The sequence below is a fragment of the Pristiophorus japonicus genome, chromosome 10 (assembly GCF_044704955.1).
Source record: "Pristiophorus japonicus isolate sPriJap1 chromosome 10, sPriJap1.hap1, whole genome shotgun sequence".
Classification (NCBI taxonomy): domain Eukaryota; kingdom Metazoa; phylum Chordata; class Chondrichthyes; family Pristiophoridae; genus Pristiophorus; species Pristiophorus japonicus.
Genome location: NC_091986.1, coordinates 35,342,877 through 35,356,878, shown reverse-complemented (window position 1 = coordinate 35,356,878; position 14,002 = coordinate 35,342,877). Strand labels below are relative to the sequence as shown.

Genomic DNA, 14,002 nt, shown 5'->3' with positions numbered 1-14,002 from the left:
ATTGTTCCAAATCATTTGAAACAAAGTAAACAAAAATTTGGATTTATAAAGCGCCTTTCACGATCTCAGCACGTGAACTACTTTTGAAGTGTAGTCACTGTTGTAATGTTGGAAAAGCAGCAGCCAATCTACACACAGGAAGCTCCCACAAACAGCAATGTGATAATGACCAGGTAATCTGTTTTAGTGATGCCAATTTAGGGATAAATATTGGCCAGGACACCAAGGAGAACTCCCTGCTCGTCTTTAAAATTGTGCCATGGGATCTTTTGCATCCACCTGAGAGGGCAGACAGGGGCCGTGGTTTAACGTCTCATCCGAAAGACGGCACCTCCGACAGTGCAGCACTCCCTCAGCACTGCACTGGAGTGTCAGCCTAGATTTTTGTGCTCAAGTCTCAAGTAAATGGTTACGATCTCTGTTTGCCTTTCTTGTGCTTTGTACGATGAAGTTCAATATGTCAGCCAGCAAAGTTTGTTGATTATATTGCACATTTAAAAAAAAACCTCAGAGAGCGAAGTGAAGTACCAGGGCCATGAGTGCAGCAAACCATCAGGGGAAAAAAGAGTGGGAGAGAAAATAAGATCAATTAAGAATTGGTGGTTAGGTGAGGCCAACCTTCAATGTCCTGCCCAAAATTATACAATCAAAACAAAATTGGTTGCTAAAAGCTAGAAATGTCAGCAATATTACAATAATTGGGCTTTCACTAACATTGTAATACTGGCCACCCCGACCTGTGAGAGGACCCCACCGCAGATCGGGATATAAGAGCTGGAATACGCCACTACAACTTCCAGTGCGAGCCGCTCCAAGTGTGCGATGGCTTTGAGGTGGGCGACTGGGTGATGTCATCAAAACCCAGGTTGCCATTTGGAGCGTGGGCAGGAACATCGGCGGGGCCCCAGGCACAGCAGAGGAGCAGGAAGGTCGGGGCGGATGAGTGGCGAGAGATCATGGCGGAGGTGCAGCGGATGATCGGGACGGAGGAGCGGCGAGGGATCGTCGGCTGAGATTCAGCGAGTGATCGTGGCGGAGGTGCAGCAAATGTTTGGTGCGGAGGTGCGGCGAGAGATTGTGACGGAGGTGCGGCGAATGTTTTGTGGCGAAGGAGCGGCAAAAGATCGTGGCGGAGGTGCGGCAAATGGGGGGACGGGGCCCAGAAGAGCCGAGGGCCCAGGGGCAGAACGGGCCAGCACACACTGCATATGTGTGCGCACTAGGTCTGTGCAGCAGAGCAGGTCTCCAGTCGTCCTGGTTAACCCTTGCCACTGGATAAAGGCCTAGCTCTGTCAAGCCCGTGTGGTGGCTGTTGTGCAACGGTCACCACACGTTTTAAAAAAAAATCCATGCAGAGGCACCTTCCACCCCTGGAGTTCAGGACTGGAATATCGGGTCCTTCATTGAAACATCTGCAAACTCATCCCTTTTGGTGATATTGAATACTGGACAGAGAAGTGCCATATCTTTTCACTGCTTAGCTCAGTACGACCTCGAAATGACTATTTGTGATCATGCTGTACAGATGTTCGAGAAGCTCATATCAAATTCCTCTCTGCCCTGAAGACAGTAACCCATTTGAAATACACAGATTAACATCTCTGTTCAAATAGTGAAGATAGGAATCGGATGCACGTGCATTAAGTGTCTGAACCTGACGATTACTCACATAACTTTCAGCCTTCTGCTCGACTGAACCTTTGGAATAACATTACATCTGGTTGGTGTCAATTCAACTCTAAATAAACTCTGTAAATTACTGACAGTTACGTTACAATTCTGATGAAACTGCTGTTGCAGGCCTCTGTTTTGAGCACATTTCACTCACAGGAGGTGACACAGGTGTGAAATGTTATTGCTGGAAGATTTTCACATGCTTGATTTTCACATTTTTCCAAATGTTGACAATTCACTTTAACTTCCTGTTTAAGTTCAGGGGCTTCCAACTCCTGTTAATCAAATTGTCACACTGGGTGGTTCGGTCACTATTGGGATGAACTAACCTATCTTGCTCTCCAGCTCCTATACCATTTGAGCTGTAAACGTGCTGGGGGTGGGGGTGCTGGTTGGGGGGGACTCACCTTATCAGTGACTCCAATTTGGCTCAGTTCAAAAATCAGATGGAAAAACCAGGATTTTTTTTTAAAAAGCAGAACAAACTAATTACAACAAAACACTGCGCATGCTGTGCACACACAGCGCTTTTGGCTCATCGACATGTTTTCTTTTCATCCTTCCTCCACTTTCTTTTAAAAACATTTTTAAAACACGTAAAGAGATGCCAGGCCGTGGGAGGAAGGCATCATCCATGTCATTTGGCAGCTGTGAATTCAGCTGTAGAGCCCGCCAGCATCCACATGAGCAGGAGGTAATCATCAATAAATAAAACTCAGTGAGCAATATGAGGTTTATTTAATCTGGTCTTAATGTGCTATGTTTATTGTCGCTAACAGGAGCTGAATTACTGTTTTTTTTTCTCTCTTCTTCCAGTGATTTAGATTCTGTTTACCACAATAAATATTGTAGCTGCGATGGAAAAGATTCTCGCCAAAATAAGTGAAGGATCTGGAAATGCCGAAATAGCTTGCAATAGATTGAGTACTGATGTCAAGCCCTTGGCAGATGTGGTCATTCCAATCTACAAAGCCGAACATCACAGAAATGATCCAAGTTCCTAGAGAAATTTCCTCTGGTTTAAGGATCCAATGGCTCATAGTAATATGAAAGGGACAACATTTCTTAAGCTGGATCTGTTACTGGCAATATAAACATGTCACATATGAGTGGATCTCCTGTTGCATTGCTCACGGACCGTCTGAGATCAGAAACATGGTTCTGATGGTTATCTGCTCTGTTTGACCTATCCCTTTAAGACGTAAGTGCTCAGTCTGTGGAACACAAAAGTAGCAGGAGTAATTCAGAGGCCTGGACTAATGATCCGGCAATGTGAGTTCAAATTCCACCACGGCAGCTGGGGAATTTAAATTCAATTAAATAAATCTGGAATTTAAAAAAAAGCTAATATCAGTAATGGTGACCATGAAACCATCGGATTGTTGTAAAAACCCATCAGGTTCACGAATATCCTTGAGGGAAAGAAATCTGCCGTCCTTACCCAGTCTGGCCGATATGTGACTCCAGACACACAGCAATGTGGTTGACTCTTAGCTGCCTCTGAAATGGTTCAACAAGCCAACCAGTTGTTTCAAGGGCAATTCGGGATGGGCAATAAAAGCTGGCCTTGCCAGCAGCATCCACATCCCAGGAACGAACAAATAAATGTAGGCCATTTAGAAATGATATAAACAGACAAATCTAGCGAATTGTAGTTATTCGTAAACTGCTGAGGTCAATCAAGGGTGAATTGTAAATCGCTTTCAAATGTTGAACTCTCCTTCAATGACACAGTTTATCTTCTCAGATGATTGTTTTTGATGTATCAGTTAATTGTGCTCTTTGTAACAGGCTGCGGGAAGTTACAGCACCATTTCTGGAGCAAGTAAGGACAGCCGCCATTCCTGTGTTATTGTATTTTTTTTAAATGAGGTAACTGTGCCATTGTCTGGAGGAAGTAATAAAACCAGGTGTTACTGACATAAAGAAAGACAGATAGACTTACATTTATATAGCACCTTTCACCCCACACCCAGATTGTCCCAAAGTGCTTTACACCTAAGGAAGTACTTTTGAAGTGCGATCACTGTTGCAATGTAATAAATATGGAAGCCAATTTGAGCACCGCAAGCTCCCACAAACAACGATGTGGTAATGATCGGATTAACTGTTTCAGTGATGTTGATTGAGGGATAAATATTGGCCAGGACCGGGGGAGAACTCTCCTGCTCTTCTTTCAAATAGTGCCAGAATATGCACCAACAAATTATGCACACTTGTGTATTTGTGGATACAAGTGAGGGTCCTTCTATGTTAGTGTCAGTACTTTCCTAGCCCCAGAAGTGTTTGCTGGCTGTTTGTTCTGTTCACCATCAGAGGTTCCATTTCACTCCACGTTTTTTTAAAATTTATCCCTTTGCTTCCTTATTTCTCCTCACGTTGCTCCATCTATTCAGCCTGGACTAGCGAATCGAGCCATTCAGTGCAGACCATTCTTAAGAGCGGTCCCAATCTCTGAATGTGAAAGGGCAATATGATGCTGAGAACACCACTGGCCACATCACTGGAGCCAATTATACTGCGCAAAGGATTACATATATTCCTCAGGAATATATTGAGAATCGGTCGATATGTTAAAGAACTTCAGCTTCGGACTGTATTCCCTGAGGCATTCATTGAAAACATTCTGCCTATACGACACTATCCACACATTGCAACTTAATAATTATCTTTCTAATATGGAGTCTAAAAAAATACTTATTATAGTAACTACATTTTCATCTGATGTGGATGACATTTTAAAAGATTTATTTTTACACAGTAATCATTTTTTCCAATGACTGAGCGAATAATTGTGTACATTTGCAAGCCATACAACACATTACACTCAAAACACTATCTCAATTCACGATTTATAAGCAATAGTATTATGTCAAGCCTCGAGGCCCATTGTCTGTACAATGTAATGATGCCACTTACACTGTGTACAGAAATCCAGAGAAAGAAATGTGTCCCTTTAACTAGTTATAAGCCACAGAAAATCAAGATTATTGGAAATATTTGCTATAATGATCACTAGTTCAGTCATCCCCTCGAGCCTGCTCCACCACTTAATTTGATCAGGGCTGACCTGTATCTTAACTCCATCTCTCCATTTTTTTTCGCAACCTTTAATACCCTTTGCCTAACAAAAATCTAATCTCAGTTTTAAAATACAGGCCGATTTCATCCAGCAAAACGCAGTGAGGAGAACAGTAACTTTCCTATCTTCTTTAGGTTTTGCTCATTAACTGTGGAGGGACAGCAAGTCCTGACATGCAGCCCTTCCCAAGGAAGCAAAAGTGAACAGGATATTGGGTGGGCTGTATGTATGAACTTACCAGAACCACTGCTGGTAGAGGGTAGCTAGAGGTGGAAATCATTTTTTTTTGAACAATGATAGAGCCACTGAAATTATCCACAGAGAACAAGACAGTTTTAACTAGTCTGTAAAGCTGTACAATTGAAGTCAGAGAATTCACATTTCTCAGACTCCAAGGTGCCGTCCCAACAGTCAACCTTGTTCCCCAAACCACAAGAATACTTAAATAATATCTTGCATTTATACAGTGCCTTTAATATAGTAAATCGTCCCAAGGCACTACATAAGTGCATAATCAAACAAAAATTTATACTGATAGGCGATATTAGAACAGGTGACCAAAAACTTGGCCGAAGAGGGAGGTTTTAAGGAGCGTCTTAAAGGAGGAGGGAAAGAGGTAGAGAGGTTTAGGGAGGAAATTTCAGAGCTCAGGACCTAGACAGCTGAAGACGCGGCCGCCAATGGTTGAGCGATGAAAATCGAGGATGTGCAAGAGGCCAGAATTGGAGGAGCATAATGTTTTGCATAAGTCAGCACTTGGGAGTCCTGGCAGGCAATACAATCCTTGGGGTCAGAACAGCCTGTGCCGATCCCATCCTCACCCAACTGCAGTCAGGGGCTCTGCTCCCTAACTGAAAACACAGGGATATCAAATGTCACTCATCTCAGGTGACATTCCCTCCTAAAAATAAAGCTAGCTCATATATTTTCAATAGGTTTGGGATTCGTTTCGCTCTTCTGGATCAGAAAACTCACTGATAACATTAAACCTCATGTTCACAGTTCCTTCCCACTGTTATCCCAATGGAGATCAGCAGCAGAGATTGAACCCGAGATCTTCTTGCATGGCCAAGTGTCGCAACAGGTAAACACACTTAGGCACTGAGGCGTGAGAGGAACACGAAAGCATTTTCTTTTCTAATGGGTTTAAAGAGCACTCGGCGATCTTAGCAACTAACGCAGTGAGGAGGACAGTAACTAATGGTTCCATGAAATTCCTCTGTCCACTATTTTAATCAAGGTGTTCACCCATTTTGTAAATAGCGCAGTCATAAGAACATAAGAAATAGGAGCAGGAATAGGCCATTCGACCCCTCAAGCCTGCACCGTCATTCAATAAGATCATGACTGATCTTCTACCTCAACTCCACTTTCCTGCCCGATCCCCATATCCCTTGATTATCCTTAATATCCAAAAATCTATCGATCTCTGTCTTGAATATACTCAATGACTGAGCCTCCTCAGCTCTCGGAGGAACGGAATTCCAAAGATTCACAACCCTCTGAATAAAGACATTTCTCCTCATCGCAGTCCGAAATGGCTGACCCCTGGTTCTAGACTTCCCAGCCAGAGGAAACATCCTCCCTGTATCTACCCTGTCAAGCTCTGTAAAAATGTTGTATGCTTCAATGAGATCACCTCTCATTCTTCAAAACTCCAGAGAATATAGGCCTAAAGTCTCAAAGGTGTCAAATATAATTATTTTAATCAAGCCTTTGAGGGCAGGACTTCAAGCCACAACAATAATATCTTCACAGTTCCGGGTGAACGGGCCAATTTACCTCAAGCTTGGTGACAGGCCAAAGCCAACAGTTAAAGCAACTGATGGTCAGCAATCCAAACATGTTATGGTCCCATCAGCCAAGCTGCTCCCTTCCCTGATACCATGTGGTGGCTCACTGCTGCCAGCGCTCAGATATACATGAACATCGGAAAGCTAATACAGTGGAAAATTACATTGGTGCCCACAGTTACCACTTGGCAGCCCTACCGTGATATCCACGACACATAATCCAAATTTGTTCCATCGCCCAGTGTTTTATAACCAAGGAATTGATTCAGACTTTGAGATCAGGTTTCCCAAATTCGGAAGTGAGATTTTCCATTAATAGAAAGGTAAACACATCTCTTGCATTTGAATGTCCTTGTGATCTGTTTTACGCCCAGTAATGTGCTAGGGCCAGTAACACTGTAGTGCTCCCAGCTAACTTCTAACATTGCTTGTCACATTTTAATGTTGTTTTATATGTCCACTATCAATATAAGGCTGAACAAAAGCTTCATGGGACTTTGCCAACCTTGCCGATTTAAGGAGAGTAATGAAATGCCTCCCGCTCCAACATTATCGCTTTATTCTTCCTTTCCCCATACTGCGCTATTTAATAACCTACAGCCCCTGCAGAAGTCTTCTGTCTTACTATCACGTTCAGTAAAAGCTCCAGTATAGTGTGGAGCTGCTACAATTGCTGAAAGCCCAAACAAAATTAGTCAGTATGACAAGCAGCAAAGAGACGCTTCATGCCATTGCATGGATGCCAATGCATATGCATACAGGGACGCGGTAAGCTAATTAAGCTTACCTTATGCAAGTCGATCTTTCTCGCACCTCTTTGTTTTCACTTTCTCTTATTAATGAAAAAAAAACTTTTGTTTTTCCGTCTCGCCTTCCTTTCTCTTTGGTCCTCTCCTTTTTCTTTTCCACTCTGTTTACTTGTCCTCTTTATATATGATTTTAATAAAATGCAATGAGGTTCAAACTCCTTGGGCTAACAATTTGTTCATTTTAGCGCTGGGCGATGTTTACCGCCTCCAACCGGGACATTCACTATTAGCGCCTCAAGAGGGGAGTGGAGCTCGAAGGGAAACGTTCCACGGTACTCTTAGGGCACTACGGGGCGGTAGCGCTGCACAGATAATGAAATTCTGACACTAGGAAACTGGCATCCTAGCGTCTAATGGGGCGGTCAGCTGGACCACCCAAAAAATGAGAGAAGGTTGAAGGGAGCATTGGAAACATCAGCAACAGTCTGTCAGACCTCACAGAGTCACAGCAATGTTAAAAGATTTTACTCTAAACACCCACCTGCTCCGGCTTTATAATATCGCCCCGGGAGCTTCCACGGAACGCCTACTCTCCCTGTGGGCGACGGTACCATGTGCTACGGCAGGCGAAAGGAGTGAAGTTCGGGATTGCGGCGCTTACGTGGCGTTGCACACTGATGATGTCACGAAGTGGGTGGCGCAAGAGTGCGCAGCGCTAACTCAGAGCGCCGCCGCTAAACCATCAATGAAGTTCACGGCAGGGACTAACAGCGCGGTGTTCGTGCGGTAAGTGCTTAGCCTCTCGGGCGCTAACGGGTGGCGATAAGCAAACAAACTTTTAGCCCCTTGTTTTCTCTTTACAGCCTTCCGGATTTAACGTTGAGTTCAACAATTTGAGATTATAAATTCTGGCCCCATTTCTTCACACGACAGCTGTTGCTGATGTTTCTGATATTCCCATTTACATATCCTCAAGATCCATCATTTGTTTCTTTATTTGTCTCATTACCATCTCCTATTGACATGTGCCATCATCCTTTTTGTCATTTAATCTCTCCTGCCTTCCACCCTATCACAGACCTTCTCTTTTGTTCTTTCCTCCTCTCCCTGCTTTCCCAGCTTCTATACTTGCTTAAAACCTCTAATAGCTCGAACTTTTTTCCAGTTCTGATGAAAGGCCATTGACCTGAAACATTGGGGTCGAAATTCAGGGCCACCAGGGAGCGTTTTGGCCAGGCCAGGGACCTGGCACCCAAGAGGGAGTGTTGGGCTGCCCATTGGTGGCCCGGCCGAACCCGTGGGCACTATTTTGCCGTTCGATCGGGATGTTGGCCGGCAAAAATAAAGATATGGTGGCCGCGGCAGTGGGCCCTCCGCTTGAAAGGCCGCCGCGCTGCCGGGCCGCACTCAGTGCGGAGAAGGTGCACCGCTAGAGAATGCTGTTGGGGCACCTCGCGGCGGGGCAATGTTCTTTTCAGGTGAATTTGGGTCGATGTATTCTGCAGGTGAGGGATAACGCGCTTGTGGCGGTCGACAGCAGCGGGGCAGATGTAGGGACAGGCTGAAAAATCCCCGAGCTGAATTTGGGTCGGGGCGGCCAGTTGACCACAGAGCGGCGGCCACCTGATTCTGCCACATGGCCGCCGCAAGCGGGCAGTAACGGGTCTTACCGAGACCCTGAATTTCAACCCCATTAACTCTGTTTCTCTCTCTATAGATGCTGCCTGACCTGCTGAATATGTCCAGCATTTTCTGTTTTTATTTCAGATTTCTAGCATCTGCAGTAATTTGCTTTTGTATCCTGCTTTTCCTCTACATTTTCCACGTGCATCAACTGCAGACCACAGGCTGGACCTACGCCCAATCCTCCATCAGTGGGCCACTGTGGGTCAGGCTCGTGAAGATGTATGAGAGTGGAAAAACAATCCTTCCTCCAGCGCTCGAAACTTCTCCTCCTCCCTGAGGGAAGCATTGAACTGTGGAGCAAAGGCAGATAAATGGGAGTTGAGGCCATTTCCGAGGGCAGTTAAGAGTCAACCACATTGCTGTGGGTCTGGAGTCACATATAGGCCAGACCGGGTAAGGACGGCAGGCTTCCTTCCCTAAAGGACATTAGTGAACCAGTTGGGTTTTTACGACAAATGGCAGTTTCATGGTTACCATCACTAACACTAACTTTTTTTCCAGATTTATTTAATTAACTGTATTTAAATGCCCCAGGTGCCGTGGTTGGATTTGAACTCTTGTCTTTGGATCATTATGCCAGGGCTCTGGATTACTAGCCCAGTAACATAACCACAATGATAGCGTACCTGTAATAATGATATATGAAGTCATGAAGACATATGAAATCAATAGCCATGTTGTCTGTTGCTTTGCTATTTCAGGTCAATAGGAGGAGAGTGACATTCCTGTAATTTGATTCTCTATGCAGTGTCATTTGGCAGAGTTTATTTTGTTTATTTTATTTGAATGCATTCTGGGCAGACAAAACCTTTTTAGTGACAAATACAGTAAGGCATTATTTGTCAATGAGGCCCACCTCCCCATGTCCTTTCAATCCCGCAGTATAAACCTTTCAGTCATGTATCATGGAAAATCTTAACACTCAAATAATAACTGCAACAAAAGCAACTTGCATTTATTTAGCGCCTTTGGTAAAACGTCCCAAGGCACTTCACTGGAGCGTTATCAAATAAAGTGTGACACCACGCCTCATAAGGAGATATTAGGTCAGGTGACCAAAAGCTTGGTCAAAGAGGTAGGTTTTAAGGAGCGTTTTAAAGGAAGAGATGAGGTGGAGAGGTGTAGGGAGGGAATTCCACAACTTCGGGCCGCAAAGCACGGCCACCAATGGTGGGGTGAAGGAAATTGGGGACGTGCAAGAAGCCAGAATTGGTGCAGCGCAGAGATGTGGGAGGGTGCGAGGGTGGAAGGAAGGTACAGAGATAAGGAGTGGGCGAGGTCATAAAGGGATTTGCAAGCAAGGATGAGAATTTAGAAATTGAGGCATTACCTGACCGCCAGCCAATGCAGGTCAGCGAGCAGGGGGGGGGGGGGGGGGGTGTTGTGTGAACGGGACTTGGTGCGAGTTCGGACTCGAGCAGCAAAGTTTTGGATGAGCAGAATTCATCGATTGAGTAAATACGTCTGGATTCTACAATGTTTCTGTCATGGCAGTCCATCAACCACACACGCATTGATATTCTGGCACTAACACGAGGCATCATCCGTTCACTCAGCTTACAGCTCCTGCACTTTATACTGATGTTATTAAATTGGAGAAATATATTGCACAAACATGTTGGAAAGGGAACAGCAACAGTGGAAGACTCCTGAAAAGACTATGCAAATCTCAGGTTTTCACATAATGAAAAATCCCCATATCCGCAGAGGAATTGCTACATGCTGAATTGAGGCTGCATTTTTTTTTTAAAAAGAGAAACACTTGATAAATCAATTTTCGCAATAAAATAAAGCATTCGAACAAACTGAAATGCAATTTGCTGCGTGCTTGTTTAAATAGCTGACTGAAGTGTTTATTATGCTTGATTGCTGCCCTTCAAGCAATACTTAATACCTTTTTTCAATGAGCTGTCATCGCCACAGCTTGTGGATGAGTAAGTTCAGATCATACAAAATCTGACATTGCCAAAATCTCACCCGCAAAACAATTTTATCTGGCATCGGAGCTCACATTTAATTTGGAGAGGCAACTGTGCACCACAGTGTGTGTGTGTACCACAGTGTGTGTGTGTGTGCGTGTGTGTCTGTGTGTGTCTGTGATAGGCTCTGAAACCCACACAGCCTCTCTCTAGACTGCAGATGGAGCTGTTGGAGTAAATTTAACACCACTTTGCAACAGAAATGAAAATTTCATGGCAGCAATAGGCAGCAACAGGGCTGCGCTTCCCCCACTCCGATGTTATTTACTCTGGGGGAGGAGCGAGAAAACAGTTTTCACAAACATCAGAGGCAATTAAAAAAAAATTGTTGTTTAATGTGTTGGCATTGAATAGTATCAAAACTGGTTAAATAAATAAAAGGGACAGTGGGCCGGGGGGGGCGGGGGGGAAATAAGGCAATATCAGTTACCATTTGTTCGTCAACAAGCAAGGCCATTAAATAGTCATTATATCAAGAATAATTTAATTGTTAGGGTAAAACTACTGGATAATTAGGATCACTTTTGAACACTGAGTGAATATTGCATGCTGTGTTAATATACGTTATTCGCCACAAAGGGACCACAAAAGTTATTAAATTGTTCATAGGGGCTCTTAAGAGGGGCAGAAGAGATTTCCCAACATTTGGCAGTAAGCAGTAATGCTGCATTGTGTCAGGCACGAGCAGTCAAAAAGATGACTGTCAGTTCAAAGCAGACTGTCATTAAAAACCACCCAAAGATCTGGTCAAGTGGCACTAGACACAACAGGGCCGAAATTCAGGGTCTCAGAAAGACCCATCACTGCCCGTTTGTGGCGGCCATGCGGCAGAATCCCGTGGCCACTGCTTTGTGGCCAACTCTGCGCCCCAACCCAAATTCAGGTTGAGGATTTTTGAGTCTGGACCCGATTCCGCCCCGATGCTGATGACCTCTGCAAGCGCATCATCAAAACGCGCACCGCCGCTGTGCCCCGCCTGAAAAAGTTACCGACAAAAATTCACCTCACAAAAATCGATGCCCCGCCGCGCGTTGCCCCCGACAGCTTTTTCTGTTGGTTCACCTTATCAAGGGCTGTGGCCACTGTGTATTTATTTTTGCTGGCTGACTTCCCGATCAGCCGGCAAGATAGTGCCACGGATTGGACTGGGCCGTCAACAGGTGCCAGGCCACTGGCCCAGTGGCCGAAGATTTAAAATGACTCATTCTCTCCCTTTTAACAGAGGGGAGAGAGCGCGGTGACACACATGCGCTGTGACGTCACCACCACTGCACTGCTGAGTGACAGCGGTGGAGTCCCGGTCCCGATCCAAATTCAACTCCTCAGCCTGCCTTCCTGTAGATCTTCCGCCCCCCCACTATGACCGACTTTCGGTCGGACTTTGAAAAAATGTCAAAGTCCTGAAAATTGATCGGAAGGCCGCCTTATGGATCCCAGTGATAAAACCAGATAAAAGGTCATGGGTACACCAGCTTCCTGGTGTACCTGAATTTCGGCCCCACCATCTTCTGGCGTCTAAAGCTGTGGTACTACAGTTCAATTGTAGGTGCCACTCAGTGTAACTCACAAGTGATGAGTTCGAATGCTTCTGCCGCATGATATAACCTTGTAATAGTATATTTTTCATGTGTAACTTAAAAAAGAAATCAATATATTTTACTTGTAGAAAAATGATTTTTGGCAGTTGACAAGCGTGCAAGTTTGTGAAGACATGGAGTACTCAAAAGGATCTGTGCCATTTCATTTCAGTGATGTGTGCCAGTGGCAAAACACATGCTTTGGGTGTTTTTGAATTGCATTGTTAAGCAACCTCTTTCATAAAGCAAGTGTGTATCGGCATTTTGTTTGCAAATTATAAACGCTCAGTAATGACAAATCCTGCACCCATTTACCTATTTAGGAAGATTATCTACACAATTGGGCAAATTACCCTATCAAAGAAAAAGACCCAACTGACTGATGGACAGAGACAGAAGCAGATAAAGAGAGAAAGCAACATGAATGGAGTGAATAAGTGTGAGTAAGAGAGAAATAGTCAAAGAGAAGGAGCTGATTGCTAAACTAAGATTATTTCCGAATACATCTGTAAGTGTGCAGCGTATTGAGGTAAAATACAACAAACTGAAGCATCTGAAACAAGCACACAGTATTAAATATTGGCAGAGGTACCGAAGATTGATTACTGGTTTTAGAAAAACTTAAGTCCTCATGCTGTAAGACCTGGATGATAAGTGGCAAGTAACATTCGGGCCACACAAGTGCCAGGCAATGACCATCTCCAACAAGCGAGAGTCTAACCACCTCCCCTTGATATTCAACGGCATTACCATCACTGAATCACCCACCATACTGGGGATCACCATTGGCCATTGCACCAAGATGCAACAAGTACTTCCCAAAGCCTTTCCACCATCTACAAGGCACAAGTCAGGAATGTAATGGAATATTCTCCACTTGCCTGGATGAGAGAAGCTCCAACAACACTCAAGAAGCTCAAGTCCAGGACAAAGCAGTCCGCTTGATTGGCACCTCATCCACCAACATCAACATTCACTCGCGCCACCATCAGCAAACTGTGGCTGCAATGAATAACATCTCCAAGAAGCACTGCAGCAACTCACCAAGACTTCTTCTGCAGCAGCTCCCAAACCTGCAACCTCTACCATCTAGAAGGACAAGGGCAGTAGGTGCATGGGAGCTCTATCACCTGCAAGTTCCCCTCCCAGTTATACACCATCCTGACTTGGAAATATATTGCTATACCTTCATCGTTGCTGGGTCAAAATCCTGGAACTACCTCTCTAACAGCACTGTGGGAGTACCTTCACTACCAGGACTGTACGGTTCAAGAAGGCGGCTCACCACCACCTTCTCATGGGCAATAAGAGATGGACAATAAATGCTCGCCTTGGCAGCAACGCCCATATCCCGGAACAAATAAAACAAAAATCGAGAGGGGTAAGCAAAAAAGGTAAAGGAAACTAGAGGAATGTGGGTAATTAAGGAAATAGAGATGTGGTGGAAAGGCACAAGGTATTA

The 14,002-nt window shown here is 44.6% G+C and overlaps 1 protein-coding gene across 2 annotated transcripts in view; it reads right to left on the bottom strand.

Annotated features, from left to right (window-relative positions):
- Positions 1-14,002, bottom strand: part of LOC139274964 (protocadherin-9-like) — a 621,496-nt gene that overhangs the window by 92,104 nt on the left and 515,390 nt on the right. The window lies entirely within an intron of this gene.